General features: G+C 40.2%; 1 protein-coding gene across 2 annotated transcripts in view; it reads left to right on the top strand.

The window, feature by feature from the left end:
- The window catches only part of FRMD4A (FERM domain containing 4A), a 595336-nt gene that overhangs the window by 265861 nt on the left and 315650 nt on the right, over positions 1–13825 (top strand). The gene's annotated exons all lie outside the window — the stretch shown is intronic.

The following is a 13825-nucleotide window of genomic DNA, read 5'->3' on the forward strand; positions in this document are numbered from 1 at the left end:
TATGTCAGAGGGGGAGATGAACCATGAGAGATGATGGACTCTGAAAAACAAACTGAGGGTTCTAGAGGGGAGTGGGTGGGGGATGGGTTAGCCTGATGATGGGTATTAAAGAGGGCACGTTCTGCGTGGAGCACTGGGTGTGATACACAAACAATGAATCATGGAACACTACATCAAAAACTAATGATGTAATGTATGGTGATTAACATAACAATAAAAAATTTAAAGAAAAAAAATACCATCACATTGGGGGTTAGGTTTTCTGCCTATGAGTTTTGGGGGAACCTAAACGTTCAGTCCCCAGCAACTAGTAATCATCGTATAGTTCCTGTGTGCATAGCTTCTCATTTCAGACTAGCTCTAAGTGCTTTACCTTTATCGTGTTTGTTCTCAAAACAACCCTGGAAGGCATGGAAATCTTTTAAATCCCACACAACTTTTATAGATGAGAAAGAGTCATCAAAAACATCCGTAAAAGATTTGGGAGAATGTGGTAAGGATCTGTGTTTCCAAAACCTGCATTTGAACTCTGCAAAGCGAGGTGTCTTTAGAAAACACAGGTGGCAGAGCTGAGGTGACTGTTCTTGGCACATCCCCACTGTGCCCCGCTGGTGCTGGCTTCAGAACCCCCACAAGCCTCCTTTACTCCAAGTGGTAGAGCACATGACAGGTGGCAAGACTGAGAGATCAGGCGAGTTATTATGTGTTTCTGTCCATCATGAGCCCAGGGCATTACTGAATGTGCCTGACACGAATTTCACCGCCTGTTGGCTTTGGAAGTCTTGAAATTCTTCCTTGTGACTGGACGGGGGATGCGGGTGGGAGAGACAGGCAGAGTGGGGTGGGGGACAGATACAGAGGAATAGAGCCTTTGTACTTGTCAGAGAGACTGTCGAAATTGAAAATGCATTGTGAGCAGGGAAGACAAGGTTGGTTGTGTTAACCATCTGACACCAATACGGGAAGGATGGGCAGACACTGAGAGCGTGGTCTGCTGATAGCCAAGCCCTGACCCACTGCTGTGCCAGCCTGCCAGGGGCCCTATAGAGACAGACCTTTAAATTACCATGTCTGTCGTCCAAGAGGCAGACAGGCAAGTCTTTATAACTAGACCCAGACAGGCAGCTGTCTGTTAGGGCCATCAGAAGAGTCTGGTTTACTTAAACAAGCGTGAGTACTTAAAAAACCCTCCCTTTCTGGTTTTAAGGTGAGGCAGAAGCTTGACAGAGAAGGTCATCAATAGGACATTAATATTAGTTACTTTTACACATATTGTTGGAGGTGTTTTGTATTATAAACTGGGTCTGTGGGACATAATTGAGTGATCAAAATAAAAGTCAGTGATTTTGCTTTAAAAAAATCTCAGTAATTATTTCATCATTGGATCAAATTTCTGCTTAGATTCACCAGTCAAGGCACTAAAATGGTTACTAAGTTATCTAAATGACCAATTCTGATTGACCTGACAGTGGCCTGATTCGTCAGGTGCTTTGTACCTGACCTTTAAATAAATGGTTTTACTAAAGAGAAAATCACTGCTCTAGGGTGGAAAGAGAAAGACCTTTCCAGGAAAACATTTTTGCTTATCCAATTGCCTATTGCCTTGGGCTTGCTCGTCATTGTACTTAATAGAAATTGTTTGATATGAATTGGACTGTGATCTAGTTGAGCCACAGACCTTACCTCCATCAAGACTCAGGCTTTTGAAGTAGACATTCATTTTCAGGGTTGCAGAAAACACGGTACTCTCTAGAAGGATGGTTTGCCCATAGGTCCCCTGGGGAGACTGAGGGAGACTGTACAGGGAATTCAGTCAAATCCCCACTTCCCAAAGATTTTCCTTTTATTGAGTTCTATCACCAAAATGTTGAGCCTGCTGGGGGGATTTTTCATAGACAAGGGAGAAGAAGATGGTCACCCAAGATTTAAATGGGAAGAAACTTGAGATTTAAAACCATTACACTCCAGTGTTATTATTCAAGCTGAAGAACAAATTCTAGCATTTACCTCAATATCAGGTGTGTTGCTGACTCATTGTTCTCAATGGGGAGCCCCAGCACGGTGGTGCATGTCAGATCCTTCTCAGATGGCCCAGAAGCTTTGATCAATGGTTAAAGTGTATTTTCTTTTTTTTTTTTTTTAAGATTTTATTTATTTATTTGACAGAGAGAGACACAGCGAGAGAGGGAACACAAGCAGGGGGAGTGGGAGAGGGAGAAGCAGGCTTCCCGCCAAGCAGGGAGCCCGATGCGGGGCTCGATCCCAGGACCCTGGGATCATGACCTGAGCCGAAGGCAGACGCTTAACGACTGAGCCACCCGGGCGCCCCGTAAAGTGTATTTTCTTTTTCTCAAATGAGATTATACCATCAAAGTCATGTCTGTGGGATGGTATCAGGATCCTGTGTTGTGAATCTTGAGACCTTGGTTGCCACCTTCTCAAATATAGTGGTCTTTGGGCTTGGACCCCTAGTCTCCATCACTGCCCCCAGCCATGCCCCTGCCACTTATTGCTATAAATCCATCCGGGGGTGGACTCTGCCTCTCACTTATTCTTGCTCATGCCTTTCCCATAAGGTGGGAGTGATGTTCTCCCTTCCCCCTTTATCAGTGAGCCCTCCCTCAACCCCCAAGTCCCAGAGTAAGTGCCCCTGACAGGGAAATACACTCTTTTTCCATAACCTCAAAAAAGGAGAGTATAGAATTACGCCAGCACATCTTGCCATGTATTCTCAAGATTGTAAGGTCTTGAAGCAAGAGCTGTGCTTCATCTTAGCAGCACCGGCACCCATCGTCCCACTCTCTAGGCCAGGTGCTGAATAAGTTTTTGTGGAAAGGATGCCTGAATGAATGAACAAATAAATGTTCAGAGTTGACATTAGCATCAAGAAGACTTCTCTGTCGTTAACAAAAATATATATTAATTAGACAGAACAGAGTTACTAAAAAAAACTTCCACCTTCAATTTACCAAAGCCATCCTTCACCAGATTCTCATAAGCACTGATGCCAGTGAACTTGCCTTAAGTATCAACAGTTTCCCTGCCTTAAGGCTGGTGTGGTCCTGCTGCCTCAAGGGTACCCACTTAACTCCACATGCCTCATATCATCCACTAAGACTGGAATTCATAACAAATGTCTCTTATGGGTGACATCCACAACTCACTACCAGTTTACGTCTTCTCTTCATGCTGGCTCCCTTCTGGTGGATTTCTCCCCTTTGGAGACTATTAAAGCTATTTTGTTCCTAAAAGGAGGATATTCTCAACACATCCTCCCCAGAACCCTAGTTCCGGAATACTAACTACTCACATGGCTCAAATTATGCACAGTTTCTTGTCCCTGAAGTTTGCTGTTTATATTCTAGAGAAGCCACTGCCTATTCCCTCAGACCATGTAAACTCATTGCTGGGGCTGGGAGACTAACTGCTTTAAATGAAAAATATTCACGTTCTCCACTGGCTCATGCCTTGTCCATCCCAGGAAGAAAATTAATGAAAGAATCAAGTATCCTTTTTACAAAATTCCAGACATTCGAAATACCTCATCCAAATTTAATTCATAAAGAGAGCAGGTTTCAAAACCTGATTTTGAAAGCTCTCCTGAGATGGCACACCTGTCTTCCTCAGTAATTTTCCTGATCATATGGCCAATTGTTCACCCAGCGCTCTCTTTCCTGGTGAGAGAAGGCACCTGGGTTTTTGAGTCTCTGCTGGACAGCCCTAGTTTTAACAAAACATGGCAACTACATGGCAAGAAGTTGACTTGTACTGAGTCTTTGTTGATGACATTGTTTGCTCTAGTCATTGTACCAGCCGTGGACACGGCAAATGCATTCACTGATAGGAAGTGCTGTCCGGGAAATGTATTTTCTGTACATTCTTGGCTATTGGAGCCATTCATCACATCATCGCCGCCTCCTCCCTGGTGCCTTTGCCTAAACAGAGATGCTTGTCATGAAGCCACTGTAATTCCTCTACGAGAGGCCCCAAAACAGAATCAAAACCATAACTCAAAGAACATTTACGGGCAATTTATGACCAACTGTCAAGCTAAAACTACTCTGACAGACTCCAAATCTGCTTTAGAAATAATACGATGCTTTTATCAATTTTTTCCTTGTCCTTTACTTTATGGTTGCTTTGTTTAAATGTTAAATGCTGAATTAAGTGGGTCTGGATCTCCTTTGGGAAAATGAGAATTCATGGGAAGATACTAAATTGGACAGTTACAGCTGTTCCCAGTTTCAAGAGCTCTGACAAGAAGGAGAGAAGTTTTATCGTAGAGCAGAGACTTGTTATATTTCCTCAACTTCACATGGGGCCCCCTCTTCTTTGGCATCAGTATTGACTGTTAAGTGGTCACACCCTGTTTGGAGTCAGAGACTAGACTTTTCATGGATCATTTGGCTTGGAAATTGTTTAGGGAACAGGACAGCACTCACTTGTAGAGCAAGGCTGTTTTTGTTAGGACAGTCACGGCAAGAATGGCCACTAAAGACTTGATGGCTAAGTGTTCCTGAGAGATTTTCTCAGGCCTGAAAAATTGTCCAAAGTGGGGGGTCTTTCTTAGGATATGAGATTTCAGCCTTATAAGGGAAAGCAATTCTGACATATCCTATAACATAGATGAACCTTGAAGACACACTAAGTGAAATAAGCCAGACACAAAAGGACTTGGTACAAAATTCTATATAATTTCACTTATATGAGGTGCCGAGACTAGTCAAATCCACAGAGACAGAAAATGGAATGGTGGATGCCAGGGACTAGGAAGAAGGGGGGATGGCGATTTGTTTAATGGGTACAGAGTTTCAGTTTTGCAAGATGAGATTAGAGATGAGTCCTACAACAACGTGAATGTACTTAACACTACTGAATTTGACACATAAAATGCTGTGAAGATGGTAAATTTTATGTTAAGTGTATTTACCACAATTTTACAATATTTTAGGCAAGAAAAAAAAAGTCAAATTTTGAAGACCAAAAAAGGAAAAATGACATTTGCAAGATATAGTGGATATTCTTTACTGGCAGAAGCTTGAGGAGTTGACACAAGAGATTAAATTTTTCCCTTGATGTTTATCTACTCTTGCAGGAGGAGGGGGTGGGGAGGACAGAGAATGGGGGAGAGTGTAAGGATCTAATAATATTCCAAGGAAAAATTTAGTACCCCCACGACTTTCGTTTCCTTGTTTTTCACAAGACTATGTGCTTTTCTGTCATCGTGTACAGAACAAGGTCTGATGGGTTTTTGACAAAGAACTATTGATGGCGTGTCTGTGTGAATTGCCCTAGCCTTGGTCACAGCCAACTTCTGTGGGACCCACTGCCCCCGCTCTACAATACATCCCAGTGTGCTTGGCCATTTATGAAAGGTCAGAAATGAACTGAGAAATGGGCTAGAGTCAAAAACATGTGGCCCTATAAATATCAGAGTCAGAAGGCTTCTTCCATTCTCTCCCTGCTGCCCCTCACCATCTCCCCCGTGCCTTCTCCCTCGCCCACTGTTGGCGTTTCCCGCATTTTGCACAGCACCTCAGACCAGGTTGCTGTCAAGAGCAGGCCGTGGCTGCATTCTTCACCGGGTGACGTCTCTTTGCATCCGGTCTGATCCCCTCGTGCCATTAATCTAGCTTTCTCCTTTAGCCCTTGGAGATTTCTGGCTACAGGGCTCTATCAGTGCCGTCTGCGATGTTCTAGTCCACGTCCCGCTAGCGCCGTTCCCACCTGCGGTTCCATCTGACACCTGCTGTGTTCTCTGAGCTGAGGAGCTCGCAGGCGTGGACCGTCAGCAGGGCCTCATTGCACATTGGAGCGTTCATTATGACCTTAGCTGCCAAACTGGAAGACTTTGAAGTGACACTGGAACATCTGCTCATGGATGTGTTTGTAAGTAAAGGCTTTCCCTTATTCTGCACAATAGATCCCCTTCTGCAGCCCCAGAGTCTTCACGACTCTGTCCCCATTCCCGACAAGGATTCTATTCCACGACGGTCCAGTGCTCACACAGTGGCTTTATGTATGCTTATGTGCTTGGCGGGGGTGGGGGGGGGGGGTGGGCAAAACTATAAAATCGCTAAATGCCTGAGTGGTGCGGAATTGTCGGTACAGATGACCTAGCAGGGAAATGGCTTCTGAGAACAAGTAATGTCCAGGAGTCTGAATGAATGGGATGAAGAAATAGAACACATTTGCCCAAAGAGACAAAAGCAGCTTCAGTAGGTATTCCCTGGGAGACTCGGATCTGTTGGTGAAGTGAAGTGATCATTCCAGAAAACAAAGGAGAGGGTGGACTCAACATACTGTATTTTTCCCACGGGGAATGCTGAGGGTAAGGGTAGAGAGAGCACATCACTCTGTGCAGAGCACCAGCCCCTGGATCCTGGCCACTTTCCTAGGGATTAGGTCACCATTGCTTCCTCGGGAATGGATTTTATGGGATAAGGCTGTTTGAGTGACTGTTTTTTAAAGAAGGGGCAGCTGATAAGGATACTTTTATTCCTGTGATTTTAGAAACACAATCTTTGAAAACCCCTGGCATCCATAGCAACCCAAACATCGTTTCTGCCCCAAACCAGCCACAGTCATTTTTACTCTTTTCTCAAGGTTTTCTTTTGGTGATAGGTCTGTTTTGTATTATTGATGGGGGTTTAGGGAGCTACAGACTGTGTGAAGCATGCCGGGGGTAATATAGCTGAAAGAAAGGTGCTCTCTTTCCAAGAACAACACTGGCACTCCCCTGGGAAAGGCGGTGGTGGTACATTTTGAGGACCAGCCAGTCTGCGTCTTGAATCTGGAAAAGGCTGCGGGGGGTTGGGTTTTTTTCTTTTCTTTTCTTTTCTTTTTGGCTTTTTCACTATACATCACTAAGTCCCTTTCAGGAACCTTACAGGGAATGGTGTGTTTTGGCAGACATTAGAGTCTGGGGCTTTTTTTTTTTCTTTATTAATTTATAATCTGTCGTCTAATTGAGGCAACATTACACTGGCAGGATTCCCAGATGGAATCGCCCTTTCCAGGCTGGATACCGGGATTCCCAGTACCTCACATTCATTCTGACCGGAGGGTCAGGAAGTTATGCGTCAAGAAGGGAGAGCGACCTGGATTTCCAGTGATGGGAGGTTCATGGACAGCATCGCTCTTTTCTGAAGTATAAATAGAGATTGAGCAGCAGGATGGGAAGTTTCTTTGACAGCTGATACCCTCTGCCCAACCACCACGGTCCGCCATGGTGGTGGCTGGTGGTGGGTGGCTGTAGGGTCTTATGTGGGGGCAGTCTGTGGCTTACCAAGGGGTTGGTGTGAGCTTGGTCACGTCAGGGAAAAATTAATCAGGAAGTTGTTTTATTTAAATACCACAAAGTTGTTAATGTAGTCCCCTTCTCTCCTTAACTGCCCCCCCCAAACACACTATTTTCTAATACTCCCACCACTATTATCTTGTTTGGGAACTTCCAGATACACTCTCCCCTGGGGGAGAGTGCGGTAACATACTCCCTCCTTTTCTGTAAATACAACCCATAATGTCATGGCCTCAGTTAAGTCCTTACTACCCCTCACTTGGACTAACCATCTAATTATTCTCCTGTATCCACTATTTCTCCTCCAGTTCCTCCTAGATTAACGTCTCCAGATCAACCTCTTTACACTCTATTAATCACTAAAAAATATTTTTTAGATGAGTTTGAGGTTCACAGCAAAATTGAGCAGAGAGGACAGAAATTTCCTCTATACTCCTGTTCCCACATACTCACCTCTCCCACCATGGACATCCCACAGTAGAATGATACATTTATTGTAATCACTGAGCCTATACTGACACATCACTATCACTCAAAGTCAGTAGTTTACATTAAGGTTCACTCTTGGTGTTATACACTCTATGGGTTGACTGTGGGTGACTGACATATAATGGCATGTATCCACCATTGTAGAATAATGTAAGATAGATTCACTGCCCTAAAAATCCACTGTGCTCTACCTATTCATCACTCCTCCTCCTTAATGTCTGGCAACCACGAATATTTTTACTATTGCCTTTACTATTTTGTCTTTTCCAGAATACCATATAATTAGACTCATATAATATGTAGCCTTTTCGGATTGATTTCTTTCCTTTAATGATATGCATGTATGTTTCCTCCATGTCTTTTCATGGCTTGATAGCTCATTTCTTCTTAGCGCTTAATAATAGGCTGTTGTTTGGATGTGCCAAAGTTTATTTATTCATTAACCTACTGAAAATATATGGGTTGCTTGCAAGTTTTAGCAGTTCGGCTATAAACATCTGTGTGCAGGTTTTTGTGTAGACATAGGTTTCCATACATTTGAGCTAAATACCAAGGAGGTCAACTGCTGGATTGTGTGGTAAATGGTTAGTTTTGCAAGATACCACCAAACTCTCTTCCAAAGTGGTTGTGCCATTTTGCATTCCCACCAGCAGTGAACAAGACCTCCTGTTGCTCCACATCCTTGCCAACTTGAATTGGTGGTGTCAGTGTTTTGGAATTGGGCCATTCTAATAGGTGTGTAGTGGTCGCTCATTATTGTCTTATTTTGTAATTCCTTAATGATATATGATGTTCAACATCTTTTCATATGCTTACTTTCTATCTGTATATACACTCTTCTTTGGTGAGGTGTCTGTTAAGGTCTTTTGGCCACTTTTTAATCTGGTTGTTTATTTCCTTATTGTTGAGTTTTAAGAGTTTGTTGTATACCTGGGCTATCAGCCATTTGTCAGATACATCTTTTACAAGTATTTTCTCCCAGTCTATGGCTCTTCTTATTCACTTGGAAGTTTTTTGCAGAGGAGTTTTTTCATTTTAATGAAGCCCAGCTTATCAATTATTTCTTCCATGGATCTTGCCTTGGTGTTATATCTAAAAAGGTATCACCATATCCAAGGTCATCTGGAGTTTCTCCTATGCTATCTTCTAGGAGTTTTATAGTTTGGGTTTTACACTTAAGTCTGCAATCCATTCTTAGTTAATATTTGTAAAGGGTATAAAGTCTGTGTCCAGATTCTTTTTTTTTTTTGTACATGAATATTCAGTTGTTCCAGCACCATTTTTTGAAAAGACTGCCTTTGCTCCGTTGTACTTCCTTTGCTCCTTTGCCAAAGATCACTGGACTATATTTATGTAGATCTATTTCTGGGCTCTCTATTCTGTTTCAGTAATCTATTTGTCTATTCTTGCACAAATACCATACTGTCTTACTTAAAGTAGCTTTATAGTAAGTCTTGAAGTTGGCTGGTGTCAGCTCTCTGGGTTTTTTCCCATCAATATTAAATCAATTATTCTGGATATTTTGCCTTTCCATATAAACTTCAGTATCAGTTTGTTGATATCCCCAAAATAACTTGCTGGGATTTTGATTGAGATTGTGTTAATCTATAGATCAATTTGGGAAAACCTGACATTTTGACAATATCAGGTCTTCTTATCCATGGACATTGAATATTTCTCTAATTATTTAGTTCTTCTTTGGTTTCTTTCATCAGAGTTTTTTCATTTTCCTCACATAGATTTTGTACATATTTTGTTAGAACTATACGTAAATGTTTCACTTTAGGAAGTGCTAATGTAAATGGTAACATTTTTAATTTCCAGTTCTACTTGTTCATTGCCAGTATATAAGAAAGCAGTTGAGTTTTGTATATTAACCTTGTATTCTGTAACCTTTCTATAATCACTTATTAGTTCCAGGAGTATTTTTGTCAATTCTTTCAGATTTCCTACATGAATAATCATGTCATCTGGGAACAAAGACAGTTTTATATATATTCTTTCCTAATCTGCATCTATTTTATTTCTTCTTCTTGTCTTATTGCACTAGCTAGGACTTCCAATAGGATATTGATAAGCAATGGTGAGAAAGACATCATTCCCTTGCTCCTTATCTTAGTGGGAAAACTTCAAGTTTTTCACCATTAAGTGTGGTGTTGGCTGAAGGCTTTTGAGAATATTTTTTCTCAAGTTGGGAAAGTTCCTCTCTATTCCTACTTTATTGAAAGCTTTTGTTATGAACAGGTGTTGGATTTTGTCAAATAGTTCTCTGCATCTATTGATATGGTTATGTGATCTTTCTTTTTTAGCATTTTTGATGTGATGTGAATCAATTGATATGATTATGTGATTTTTCTTCTTTAGCATTTTATTCATTGCATTTTTGTTACATTATTTAATTTTTTAATGTTGAAGCTGCCTTGTATACCTGGGATAAATCCCACTTGATCATGGTATATAATTTTTTTATGCATTGTTTTACTGAATTTGCTAATATTTTTTTGAGAATTTTTGCCTCTGTGTTCATGACATATATCAGTCTGTAGTTTTCTAGTAATGTGTTTTTCTAGTTTTGATATTAGAGCAATGCTGGCCTCATACAATGAATTAGAAAGTATTTGCTTCTGTCTTCTGGAAAATATTGTAGAAGGTTGGTATAATTTCTTCCATAAATGTTTGACAGAATTTATCAGTGTACCTATCTGGGGCTAGTGCTTTCTCTTTTGTAAGGTTATCGATTCTGTTATTGATTCTGTTTCTTCTTGTGTGAGTTTTGGCAGATTGTCTTTCAAGGAATGGATCCATTTCATCTAGGTTATCAAATTTGTGGGCACAGAGTTGTTCATAGTGTTCCTTTGTTATCCTTTTAATGTCCAAAGGATGTCTCCTCTTTCACTTCTGATGTTAGTAATTTGTGTCTTCTCTCTTTTTTAACTTATCCTGGCTAAGCACTTATTGCTTTTATTGATCCTTTCAAGGAACCAGCTTTTGATTTTATTGATTTTCTCTATTCATCTCCTATTTTTAATTTCATTGATTTTTGCTCTAATTTTTATTATTTTATTCTTCTGCTTACTTTAGATTTAATTTGCTCTTCTTTTTTCTACTTTCATTAATGGGAAGCTATTATATTACTCATTTTTAGATCTTCCTTGTTTTCTCTTCTAATTTATGCATTCAATGCTATAAATTTCCCACTAGGCACTTCTTTCACTGCACTCCACAAATTTTGATAAGTTGTGTTTTCAGTTTCATTTAGTTCAAAAAATGTTTAATTTGTCTTTAGATTTTTTTTTGATCCATGTGTTATTCTAGAACTATGGTGTTTAATATCCAAGTATTATCTAACTATCTTTTTTGTTATTGATTTCTAGTATAATTACACTATGGTCTGGGAGAAGACGCTGTAAGATTTTTAATCTTTTACACTTGTTAAGGTGTGTTTTACGTCCCAGAAAATGGTTTATCTTGGTGAATGGTCCATGTGAGCTTCAGAAGAATGTGTATTCTGCTGTTGTTGGGTGAAATAGTCTATAGACGTCCATCATATCCAGTTGATTGATGGTGTTGTTGAGTTCAACTATGTGCTTAACTAAATTTATGCCTGCTGTATCTGTCCATTTCTGATAGGGGGTATTGACATGTCCAACTATAATAGTGGATTTATCTTTTTCTTCTTGCAGTTCTATCAGTTTTTGCTTCACATATTTTGACACTCTGTTATTAGGGGCATATATGTTAAGAATTGTTATGTCTTCTTGGAGAATTGACCCATTTATCATTATCTAATACTCCCTTTATTCCTGATAGTTTTACTTGAAGTCTTCTGATTCTGAAATTAATATAGCTACTCCCACTTTCTTTCGATTAGTGTTAGCATAGTATATCTTTCTCCATCTCTTTGCTTTCTATCTATATGTGTCCATGGATTTCTTATAGAAAACCTATAGTTGGGTCCTGTGTTTTGATCCACTCTGACAATCTGTCTCTTAATTATGTATTTAGACCATTGACATTTAATGTGATCATTGATATTGTTAGATTAACATTTCCTATATTTGTTACTATGTTCTATTTGTTTTCCTTGTTCTTTGTTCCTAATTTTGTGATGAACCATGAGAGACTATGGACTCTGAGAAACAAACTGAGGGTTCTAGAGGGGAGGGGGGTGGGGGGGTTAGCCTGGTGATGGGTATTCAAGAGGGCATGTACTGAATGGAGCACTGGGTGTTATACGCAAACAATGAATCACAGAATGCTACATCAAAAACTAATGATGTAATGTATGGTGATTAACATAATAAAAAAATAAAATAAATAAATTGACAACAAAAAGAATGAGTAAAATTTTATTTTACTGTCATTTATTCATTCTCTGATGCTCTTCCTTTCTTTACATAGATCCAAATTTCTAATCTACATAATTTTCCTTCTCTCTGCTGAACTTGTTTTAACATTTCTCACATGGCAGTTCTCCTGGCAACAGATTTCCTCAATTTTTATTTATCTGAGAAAATCTTTGCTTTTCCTTCAACTTTGAAGGATAATTTCCCAGGGTATGGAATCCTAAGTTGGTGGACTTTTTTTCTCTCAACACTTGAAATATTTCACTCCACTTCTACTTGCTTGCATGGTTTCTGAGGGAAAGTTGAATATAATTCTTACCTTTGCTTTATAATAGGTAAGAAGTTTTTTTCCTCTGGTTTCTTTCAAAACTTTTTCTTTATCTTCCATCTTCTGAAGTTTGACTATGATATGCCAGAAGTACTTTGGAGGGTTTTTCTATTTGGGGCTTTTGTAGATTGTTTTTGTTTTGGGAGGGGCATTTATCTGGTTTGGTGTTCTCTGAGCTCTCCGGATCTGTGGTTTTGTGCTTGACATTAAATTTGGGGAAATTTCCAGTCATTATTTCTTCAAATATTGCTTCTGTTCCTTTCTTACTTCTCCTTCTATTCCCAGTATGCATATGTTATACACATTATAGTTGTCTTGCATTTCTTGGGTATTCTATTCTGTTGTGGGGGTTTTTTTTTTTCAGTCTTTTTTTTTTTCTTTTGCTTTTCAATTTTAGAAGTTTCTCTTGGCATGTCATCAAGCTCAGAGATTCTTTCTTCATCTGTGTCCAGTCTACTAATAAATCTATCCAGTCACTCTCTTCTCTTACAGTTCTTGATCTCTAGAATTTCGTTTTGATCCTTAGAATTTCCATCTCTCTGTTTATATTGTCCATCTATCTGTTCTTCCATATTGTCAACTTTTTCCATTAAAGCCCTTAGGATATAAATCTTAATTTTTTAGTTCCTCGTCTAATAAATCCAACTTTCCTGCTGTATCTCATTCTTTCTGGTGCTTGTTCAGTCTCTTTAGACTGTGTTTTTTTGCCTCCTAGTATGTCTTGTTACCTTCAAAGGGGACATGATGTACTGTGTGAAAGGAACTGTGGGAAATAGGCCTTTAGTGATGTGGTGGTAAGGTATGGGAGGAGGAGAGGCATTGTATAGTCCCATGCTAGTTCTCTTGGTCTTTTAGTGAGCCTCTGCCTTGGGCTGTGAACTACACCAGAGTTTCTCAGGGTGCTTTTCTCCCTGAGACAGGATGGGTGGGTGGGCTGGAATTGGGCATTTCCCCTCCCCCATATGGAAAGCTAGAGCCAGCTAGAGTTGAGTATTTCACTTCCCCAGGGAGGCTCCCCAGAAAGGCTTCCCTTCCCCATTGTTTAGGCTTTCATAAAATAGTTTCTCCTGAGGGCAGGCCTTGTTAAGAAGGACAGAATGCTTTGACCCATTTCCATGTACGCATCCCTAAAGAATATTGAAAATGAGCTTTAAAGTCACATGAGCAGCTCAGCACCAAGTCTCAGTCGCAGCTCAGCACCATGTCCTACTCGCGTGACTGTTGGCAAGCATTTAATCTTTCTGAGCTTTGATTTCCTTATCAATAAAGTGTAGCTAATGCTACCCAGCTTACAGGATCATAGTGAAGATCTAAAAGAGGTAATTTAGTGCAAGTGCCGAGGGGCATGCCTGATGCAAAGGA

The sequence above is a fragment of the Callorhinus ursinus genome, unplaced genomic scaffold (genome assembly GCF_003265705.2).
Source record: "Callorhinus ursinus isolate GAN/ISIS: 27379988/994484 unplaced genomic scaffold, GSC_fseal_2.0 scaffold36, whole genome shotgun sequence".
Taxonomy (NCBI): Eukaryota; Metazoa; Chordata; class Mammalia; order Carnivora; family Otariidae; genus Callorhinus; species Callorhinus ursinus.